Here is an 11,245-nt window from a genome sequence, read left to right on the forward strand (position 1 = left end):
CCATCGCATGGTATCCTCGCCTAGATCATAACACTGACAGTGAAGTGAACGCTCGTATTTAAAATAATGCATTTATTTTACCTGGTGATCGATACGATGGTCGGAGCAGGGGTCGGTGGTCGGCGCCTCGTAGTGTCGATCGTAGAGTACTAGTCTCGAGGATCAAAAAAATATTAAGCTTGAATACTATGGTCCAAGTCTATGGTCCGATACCTGGCTCGAGTCTGGGCGCTGCGCGTTGATAATGAACGCTGGCAGTTTTAAAATAATGCATTTATTTTACGTGGCGATGATAATATGATACCATCCTATGGTCCGATCGAGGGTCGCCGCCTCGTTATGAGCGCACACTTATGATTCTGAGGGGAGATCTGTTTGTTTTCGACAGTACTTCAGCCCTTTGAGCGCATGTCTGGCCAATATACATTTTGCCATGTGTTTGATCCAATATAATTTTCCAATGAAAGGTATGTTGTGTTATGTACGGCCGGCTTTGGACCAAAGCATTTTTAGCTGTTCCTCTTGCTTCTGCAAAGTTTCCCAACTCATTTATTTTCACGGATTCCCCGATTACCTGGCACACATAGCAGTGTGGCACTACTATATTCCACCAGTCTTCTTCTCGGCATTGCCATACAACCTTGAGCCTGCCTTAGAGCTCCTAAGAGCCCGCATATCCACTTTACTATCTGTGCATATATTGATCTGCTCTTTTGCAAGATGCAAGGATACCTTCTGACAGTTTGCTCCCTATTTTTACTATGAGTCTATGTTGTCATATCATATGGTGCTTTAATTGCATTAAGAAAGTTAATGTTGATATTACGTATCTTGATTCCTTGTGGTTTCTTTAATTACTTGGCGTTACGCATACCTGTTACCAATCTTTGTTATGTACACAAAAGGAGAAAAGATGGATAAAGGAGAAAGATAGAAATAGACGGTTTTGGGTTCATCCCTTAAGAAATACAAAGGAAATTAGTTTTTTCTATTCATTGTATCCTTATCTCAGACAAAACCCTGATAATTTTTTTAATTTTTATTTTATCATTTGATGTCCAGGTTTCTGAGGCCTTGTTATAACTGACCGAATCATTGTTCTATATATATTCGGGTCTTCGATAATCTAGATAGCATTTTTGATTTCAGATAGAAACCTCTTTTACCTTTTGATATTCAATTCCATGAGCGTCCATCACAAAACGTCTCGAGAAACTCTATCATATGCTTTTTCAAGATCAATAAATACCATCTATTATTTTGATCTGCCTCATATAAAACAGATTATCGGATATTTCCATCAATTACTGCGGTCCACTCTTCCTCATGGATACCATCTCACATTTCTTTATTTTTTAAAGTGCATAAGGATGTTTGAGATATACCTGTTTGATTTAATTATCCCAGTCCAATTGGAAATAATTTTATCAAGGACCCTTGCCTTATTTTGATTTTCTAGGTCTGCCTTTAAACCAAATCATTTTGATTTTTCTTATAATTTTCGCTTAATCATTATTCAATGTGTAAAACGACTACGGTGGATAGTGTAAAATGTACATATATATTTTTCACCTAAGAAGACCGCTTTGCAATTGCTGGTAACTTTAATACTAGCGGACCAGATAAGCCGCGATATATTTTACACTACCTTTATGAATAACATTTTACTGCTCTGTTGTTTCAATCAGCACTGCTCAACAAGTTATCGTTTATTAGTTTTAATATTTGGTTGCAATAGTACGAGTACGGAATATTTATTTAAACAGTGAATTTATTACATTATGTTAATTTTTTTTTAATTTCTTCTGACGTATCGTATAAAGTAGGTTTATCCAATAATCAAAGTTATGCCTTTACAAGAACATATTATTTGAAAAATAAGGAGTAAATACCATGTGTCATAATAATTGTAATCTCCTTTATACACACTTTAAAATTTTGTTTAGTAATGTATTTCTTAAATCCACACCATCATTGAAAAATGATTCAAGCTGTTTAAAAATATCTTTCTGTTAACGACACTCTTCACACAAGTATTGTGTGAACTCTCTAATGTTATTTCAAAACGATGGCATTTTTTAAGAAAATACATGAACAATAAAACGTCTGATAGTCCGAGGCAAGTTGTATTTTTAGATGAAACTTCGATTTTCGCTAAAGGAAATATGTCAAAATCATTCTGGCAAGATGGTACCACGAAATGTTATTCTTCTAGTCGTCCCGGTAATGGTAAACGCTACATTATACTTCATGCTGGAAATGATGAGGGTTTTATTATATTTATTATTATACGAGGTGATTACCGTGGAAATATGGATGCAAATATTTTTGAAGAATGGTTTGAAGAAAATTTGTTAAAAAAATTGGAGCGACCATCCATAATAGTGTTGGATAATGCATCCTACCACTCAAGAGTAGAAGAGAGATTTCCTTCAAGCAGCTGGACAAAAGAAAAAGTGAACTTGTGGTTGACAGAAAAGAAAATTTATCACAGTGACATATTTTTAAAAGCCGATTTACTTCAAAGGTGTGAAGAGCACAAAATTCAAAAGAAATTTGTTTCTGACCAAATGGCTCTTAAATATGGCTATGAAGTTCTTCGACTCCCACCCTACCATTGCCACTATAATGCAATTGAGTTAGTTTGTGGTATAGCCAAAAATTTTTATGATAAACATGCATCCAAAACAACAGATGACGCTAGCGTTATTAGTTTATGGAAAGAATTGCTAGAACGAATAAACGCAGAACAATGGCAAAATTGTATTAGACATACGGAAGACATAATCGTTCAGTATTTTCAAACCGAGCGAGTTATAGATTAGGTCCGGCCTCTAATTATTCGGATAGACAATTCAGATAGTGACGACTCTGATAGTGAAATATCAGACAGTGATTAGGACAAATTGTTTGCTAAAAAGAAGTAACAAAAAAGTGTTTCGGGAATTCAATTCGGACTTTGTGGTGTGTTTTAGTTAAACGATAAAGTACCTTCGGTCTAATTACTGGACTGCATACTCTCAGTAGCTTTGGTATTAATTACTGGACTACACATTTTGTTTTGCTGAAAAGTCGGAAGTGATTTAGTGCCAATTTGTTACAAGGTTATATTTAATACAGTGTCTGCAGAAAGTAAAGTCTTGGATGTATTTCATTCAAATTTGGACATACCAGCAACTTGGCAAGTATTTTCCAATTTAACTGCATGCAAAACCATTCGTATAATTTTTACTCTACGCGAAATAGAGACTTATAGAGACCTTGATGAACATTTGATGTCGACAAATAATTTCGAGTATTCCATCCCACTTCTTTTAACACGTCCTGTATATACATATATTCATTTTATTTGCGTTTGATACAGTAAAATCCAATATTATTACTAAACATAAAATACAGGAAATTATATATTTTTATTTTTCAAGCGATCGAAATTAAATATTAACGCCCCACTGTTTGAGGCCCACTGATTATATCGTAATTACATATCGGCCGTCATAGGGTACTCGTATTTGTATTAAAAAACAGTTTACTATAATATTCAAAGTTCTAAAATAAATATGTAGTAGATAAGAAAATTCAACAGATATTTTCTAATCACTTTACCAGATTAATATAGAAAATGAAACAATGTATCATTATTTTCATAAAGAAATAGTAATAACATAATTATTATTTCTTTGCTCGCTTTATTATTACAAACAGATGTTTTATATACGATTGATTGAAGACAGATGACGCCCATGATTTTATCACTGTAGGAAACAATTTGTAGAATTACATTAGATGTTTCTATGCAAATAAAAATCAAACATAAAAAGTTTAGTTTATAGAAAGTGATATCTGCAACAAGCCTAATACGAAACCAACTTGCACTAATTGAGAGTTTCTGTTTGTCTATTGATTTCTAGATCACGGAAACTTATGGATCCGGTTTTAACAGGTTGGTGGCAGATTGTTGACTGAACAATAACACGTTGATGTTTTTTTATTTTTAGTAATTTTGTTTTACTTTATTAAATGACGTAAATGTAGTCAATCCGATGCCAGTATAATTTTTTACAGCAGAACTAATCGCAATAAATGAAGCTTTATTTTATATAGCTGAACTTGATTTCGTCCATATTGTAATTTTGTCTGACTCCTTAGCAAGCAGTGTTAAAATATATTGCGAAATATGGACCTCCAAATTTAAGACTGTCCATCCATGCATATTAGAATCATATTTTAGGCCAGTGCAGAAAACAAAACTGAAAATCTTATACGGATTTTTGAAGATTCTAAAAAGTATATGAAGGATAGCTGATGACAAGTCCTTGAAGACGTACAACTAAGTTTGCTTTGTTTTTTTAAACAGTCAGAAAAAGTGAAGTAATCATTTTTTGCCTATAAAACGTTTCTTATATATTTCAGAGAAAAATGGTTCAAATAAAAGTTGAAGACCTTAAAAAGTTCTTTAATTTTGCGAGTTTCTAAATTAAATAAAATAAACAGTGCACCGTGATTATCTAATTAAAAAACCTTAATTTTTGCAGTAATTTATAAATGTTAAAAACTTTGTTTTTTGCATACTATCAGTAAATCATTATATTTTTTAGGATTTTATAAACGAACGAATAATATCTTTTGTTAATTAAAAATTTTTGTTGATTACATAAGATATAGCAAGACGAAAAGAATGGAAGAACAAGGAGACAATGAGGCCTGTAAATATGTTTAACGGATTATAAATCACACTAAGAGCTGACTGGTTCAAAGTAAAGAAATGGTTGTTTCTACGGCTTCTAGAACAACCCAACTTAGAGGCACATGTAAAATATTTTTCTAGTGCCCCAAAATTAAGTGGGTGTGTTTTGAATGTGAAACAATTTTCCCCATTCGTATTTAGCTTTGAAGATATAAACGAGATATTTACATAAAAATAAGAATTAAAATGACAATTCCTAAAACCAACTACAATGTTTTGTTTGATTAAATTAAAGTTAAATCGGTGTATAGGTATATAACCCGCATTCTGGTTACTTTGTGAACAATCAGCTAACAAAGAATGCCGCTATCGATGGTGATGGTAGTTTTAGTTACTGGTGTATGCGTGATGTGACGATAAGTCGTACCACACTGACAACACAAACGATTGGTTGAAACTGTGTACGTATGAGCTGACGAAGAGTCTGTGAAAGTACTACTGAGGGTATCAAAGCCGTTTTTTCGTTGTCCGGGTGATTTCACCTTGCCAGTGTCGTTGATGTAGGCAAAACTTTTACGTTGCATTATCGGCGTCGATTTTGGCGTTATATTGTTCGATTGACTGTTTTTGGTGTTCACAGGGTTTTAAGTGTAGGTGGGTGCGATGTTGATCTGCCAAGGATGGTCGAGCATTTCATGGATTGGCGGCCGATTTCTTGGGTCAACAATAAGGGTACTTCTGATAAAATCTATCGCAGCACTGGAAACGTCTCGAAAATGTTCCGGTTTGAAGGTGAGCGAACATTTGGAAATTCTAAGGAAAGTTTGTTGTTTATCATCGGCTCCCAAGAGGCTGAACCCCGTCAAGAGAACGTAGGCTAATACTTCTATTGACCAAATGTCGGTGCTAAGACCTATTGGTTCGTAGCTGAGAACTTCTGGAGCTACATAATCAGCAGTACCTAATATTTCTCGTACCGCTAAACCAGGCATAAGCGCCTTCGATATGCCAAAATCGCAGAGTTTTATGCCATCACAGCAGTCTTGTACAGATGCAGTGATTTGCGAACTCTACATTTGTGTGACGAAATGAGGTGAAATCAACCAGTGTACACAAGAAATATGTTGTTTAACCAACGAGAAAATTTATTGAGCCCGTTTAGTCATAAAAGAAATACGAACATTTATATCTTCTTGTTCTTCTTCTTTTTATGTAGACATGACTCTGTCTGTTTTTTTATGTGCCTCCAGTAAGTTGTCGTTCCATCGTTTTCCGGAACCGTCTCTTGCTGTCTTTACTACTCTATTTGCTGTCATTCGGCTTATATGATCGTTCCATTCTACTCTTCTATTCCTTACCCAGTCATTGATGTTCTCTACCTTGCATCTACGTCGTATATCTGTACTTCTAACTCTGTCCCATAGTGTTTTTCCATCAATTTTTCCAAGTGTTTTCATCTCTGCTGTTTCTAACATTCTTTTTGCCCCCTCTGTGTCAGGTTGTGTTTCTGCCGCGACTAATAGTTTCTGTCCTTCAGGGACGATTTTTAAAAAATAATTATTTAATTTACAAATGCGAGAGAATGAACTTTATTACGTTACTTTAACAGTTACAATGTTAAAATCAGACTTCACTGTACAAAGGTTCAAATCAGACTGAGTAATAATTAATTAAAATGAAATACATTACACATTGGAAAATAAAACAATAATTTACAAGTTGCACTTTCATTATTCAGGTCGATCATAGTTCAGGTGCTGACGCATCGGATTTAGGGTATTGGCTTATGGGGTCAACGAATATAACTCGCGTCTGTCATTATTGGTCTGATGACTATTTTGTAAATTTTGGAAATTCGTTTCTTTCTCGATATTTTTATTTTTACATATTGTTTCATTCAGGCAACCTGCGACTCTGTTTGCTCTATTCACTTAATCTTACACTTCTTACACTTTCGAGCTTTCCGTACCTAGATAATGTGTTGCTTAGATGTTTAAACAAAGTCACTTGTTCTATTATCTGACCTTCCAGCTCCAATTTACAACATAGTAAATTTGCTGTTATAACCATGCATTTGGCCTTTTTTGTGGAAATCAACATTTTAAATTTTCTGGCGGTTAAAGGAATAGAGGGCTCAGAACATTTATATAAAGAATGAAAACCAGAACACAAATGATCGAGAGTGAGTAGCAGAAGTCAATGAATTAAATTGGGACGAGATTGTGAGATGGATGAGAATCTCGATAAATGGCTTCGATTTTTATCTGTCCTGGCTACGATAATAATTAAAGTGTATGGTTTTGATGCTTCAATGCGTTTCATAGGCCTCCCTTAATCTAGAGTATGCCTTGTGGCGTGAAAAGTTGGCTTTGTTTATTTTGTTGGACATTGTAAGGTAAAAAGAACTAAGTACAAACGAAAAAGAACACAATGCAAACAGAAATTAACAAATCAACGCAAAGAAATGATCTAGATTTAAAGAAGCTAATGGACTATTTGGTTTTAAACAAAATCAATCGCAACAAACGAAGCTAGTACGAATTTTGGAGACAAGAAACGAATTAAAAAATTTGTTTTTCGAAAACTACGTGAGAGTAATAAGAAATAGTCGATTTAAAATCGGATTCAGGAACCGGCATCATATGTTGGGAAGTAATAAAGTTCTCCATGAATTTAACATATGTCTCTTTTGTTTTGTGTAAGACTTATTGAGGTCGCTGGTTTAATATTCAATTTAAAATAATGAAAATATCTGGCGTCACTCATTAATGTTATTTGTACAAAGAAAAGCACTTACCATTTGAGTAGGGTAAGCATTGTAGCTAGGGTAGAAAAATAGTGTCTCAGCCCCTTGGTCGGTAGAAAATCGACGTCGGCGTGAAAGGACGGTCGGCGTCTGCGATAAACGGGAGATGTTTACAATCCGATGTCTCGTTTCGATCTGTCTTTGTCAGGGTGTAGGGATGAACATCCGTACCTACAAATTCTCACGGGTGGCCGTACTCTAGTACATCTACAGGAAGCGTAACCACGTAACCTAATAATTCAGGGTTTTAAAACGGTCGCCTTCAGCCCTTATACGAAATTGTGTATACAATTCCGCAGAAATTTGATATTCTAAAGCGTTTTCTTTGCTTTCGAGATAATTAACAACAAGTGTATTTCTTTGAACTTAAAAACAGATTACCATGTGTTAGCCAGTTTACAAATGAGAATTTACTAAATAGAGGAAACGGAGTATAGTGTAGAATATAGTCTATGTGGAATATATAATTAAACAAGATAATATAATACAGTAATAAAAATATTAAAAGTAAAATAGATGTTAATAAATACTAAATGCTTTCCCAAACAGACATGTAATATAATTACTTGAAATTATGTCAATTAATGAGTTATTGAAGTGTTTTAAATCTAAGCTACAGTAGAAACCCTCAATTCAGAAGAGTGATTTCATAGTTTAAACGCCGAATATCCTCAAATTTAAATGTACACAGCGGCCCTCGAAAACTGCCTGTTTTCTCGATTGCAATTTGCGTTTCCTCATAAGAAATTACAGAATATATAAAGTAGTATATTTATTTGTGCTTCTCTATAGAAAAACTGACCAGGAGTTGTCGTACAGTGTAGCCAATTCTTGTTCACAAGTAGTAATTATGGTCATACAAAACCTGTATTCTTCCACGCAGCGATTATTACCGTCATAAAAATACCAAAAAATATTATTTTTTCAATAGTAAAAATTAAGTACAAAATTGTAATTAAATAAATTTTATTTATATGTTTCGTTTCGTTACATATTTAAAATTATAAAATAAAAATCGATATTTTAAAACAATATTTTTCAATCGTTTGGCAACTTTGGAATTAGCGACGGAATTCCGTTTCAATTCAGATCCACAGAAAGCCGTAAGACTAGTTTTTGTCGAGCGAGTGCCCATCAACAATAGGTTATTTACATTGGCGTTTCTGAGGGTAGGGTATTTTATGCGATAAGTTTGTGTTATTGATAAAACGTGTTATTGATAATACGAGTGTTATAGTTTGTCGTTTTATAGTAAATTTTTAGTTATATTCTGTGATTATTTGGTTTGAGTTTTATTGGAGTTGGACGAAAAACCGAGTTGTTCCAAGAGAAGACTGTAAAATTCTGATGTTGATTAAAAAAATTAAATGCCGCAAAAGAGACGGAAAATGTTAACGTCCGAAGAGAAGGTAATAATACGAAACGTTTATGAAGGAATTGTCGGCAAAAAAATGGAATTAAATGTTAGCCAAGCGGTCGACATTTGTAGCAGTTTAACAAAAGTATCCGTTAGCTGTATTTATCGTGTACTTAAAAATACATCGGAAAATAAAAAGCAAGAAAAAGGTAAAACTAGAGGTAGGAAAAGCATTGTTTTGGATGACGAGACAAGGAATATTATACGTCGAAAAATTCATTCATTTTATTTTCGGAGTGAAATTCCAACACTGAAAAATATTCTCAAGAGCTCGAAAACGATGACTCCTTACCCAAGATATCTCGTAGAGTCTTAACCAGGACCATGCGTGAAATGAACTTTCGATATGTAAAAAGTATGCTATTAGAAAAAAATAAAATTATTGTGCGGAGAAGAAAATATTTAGAAGAAATACGCAAAATTCGCAGCACTGGACGCAAAATATGTTATTTGGATGAAACCTGGACTAACCAAGGTTGGAAAAGGTCATACAGTTGGAAAAGTTTGGCAAGATTTAAATGTCAAAAGTAAACGCGAAGCATTTATAGAAGGCTGATGTACAGGATTAAAAGCTCCATCAGGAAAGGGACGGCGTTTAATCGTCACCCATATAGGAAGTGATACAGGGTTTCTTGATGATGGTTTTCTTCAATTTGAGTCCAAAAAAACAGGTGATTATTAAAGAAATTGAAAGGGAGGATTCAACAATGGCTTACAGAAAAGGGGATTGCATACGAAGAATCAATGCTCAAAATTTAGCTCCTTGACATTGCACGGTTAAGGAAAATTGAATATCTTAAATATGCTGTAGATGAAACTGCAAAAGATTATGGTGTCAAAGTTCTGCGTCTACCACCTTATCATTGCGAACTTAATCCCATTGAACTTATCTGGGAGCAAGTGAAAGGAGAAGTAGCACGCAATAACAAAACGTTCAAATTAAACGAAATTAAGAAACTTTTGATTCAAGCAATCCTCCATGTAACTCCAGAGAAATGGGCTAAATGTATAGGCCACATTAATTAAAGAAGAACATCGTATGTGGGAACTTGACACTTATATAAAAGTTTTACTAGAGCCAATTATAATTACACCAGGTGGTGAAGATAATGACAGCGATAGCAGCACTGCATCTTCAGGTTTAGACAGCGAATAATATTTTCTAATAGTTTAATAAGAACATCAGCATAAAAAAAACCAAAAACAAAAAAAAAACGAGAAGAACATAGTAAGTGTGTATAGTGTTTGTGTTTAAACACGTCAAACATTATTTTTATTTTGTTTTTATAGAATTTTATTTTGTTTTATAGGATTTTATTTTGTTTTGTTTTATACTGTTTAAGTGTTTTGTTCATTTTATTTAATAAGACAATATGGCTCTTGGCGAACACCCATTTAAAAAAAGTATCGCGCCACAAGACATACCTCTGGGGTGGTGTGGAAACTGTCTTAAAATTTGTTTTAAAAAAATTTCATTGTGTAACTCTTTAAGGACGGGTCACGTCAAAAGACGTTTTAGCGTAACTTCCGCGACAGCCGGTTGGTATCAGTAAACTTTCTGCAAAATTACTTCTTTTTTATAGCTTTTTGTTTGTGGCATTCTGTATTTTTAGGGGAATGTAGGGAATGAGCCACAAAATATTTATTCATATGTTTATTTATTGACGTTTCGATCTCTATATCCAGAGACCGTTTTCAATTATACAAATGATAGTACTATTTATTTTCTATGGCTTTTCGCTTGTCGTTCTGTATTTTTAGAAATGATGTTGGGAATAAGCCACAATATATTTATTCAAATGTTTAATTTACGGACGTTTCGATCTCTATAAAGAGACCGTTTTCAAACATACAAATGACAGATATATTTATTTTTCTATAGCTGCTTGTTTGTGGCATTCTGTATTTTTAGGGAGAAGGTTGGACATAAGCCACAATATATCTATTTACATGTTTAATACATTGACGTTTCGATCTCTATTCCGTTTTTAAAGATAGAAAAAAAAATAAACAATATAAGATTATAAAAATATATAATAATAAACAAATAAAATAAATATAACTATCATTTATATCTTTGAAAGCGGTCTTTGGATATAGAGATCGAAACGTCAGTAAAAACTTGTAAATAAATATATTGTGGCCTATTTCGAACATTAATATTTGAAAAATAAAATATAATTAACGTTAAAATAAAAGTAAGTGTACGTCACTGGATTTCCAAACAGCTTTCCGCATTTCTGGGCCTTTAAACGATGACCCACTCTCTCAAATAGTGAAATTATACCATACATTGACTAAATATTTTGTAAATTATTCAATTTGTTTTTCCCAG

At 33.5% G+C, this 11,245-nt stretch overlaps 1 protein-coding gene across 4 annotated transcripts in view; it reads left to right on the forward strand.

Annotated features, from left to right (window-relative positions):
- Window positions 1–11,245, forward strand: part of slmb (beta-transducin repeat containing E3 ubiquitin protein ligase slmb) — a 184,601-nt gene that overhangs the window by 137,974 nt on the left and 35,382 nt on the right. The gene's annotated exons all lie outside the window — the stretch shown is intronic.

The sequence above is a fragment of the Diabrotica undecimpunctata genome, chromosome 4 (genome assembly GCF_040954645.1).
Source record: "Diabrotica undecimpunctata isolate CICGRU chromosome 4, icDiaUnde3, whole genome shotgun sequence".
Classification (NCBI taxonomy): Eukaryota; Metazoa; Arthropoda; class Insecta; order Coleoptera; family Chrysomelidae; genus Diabrotica; species Diabrotica undecimpunctata.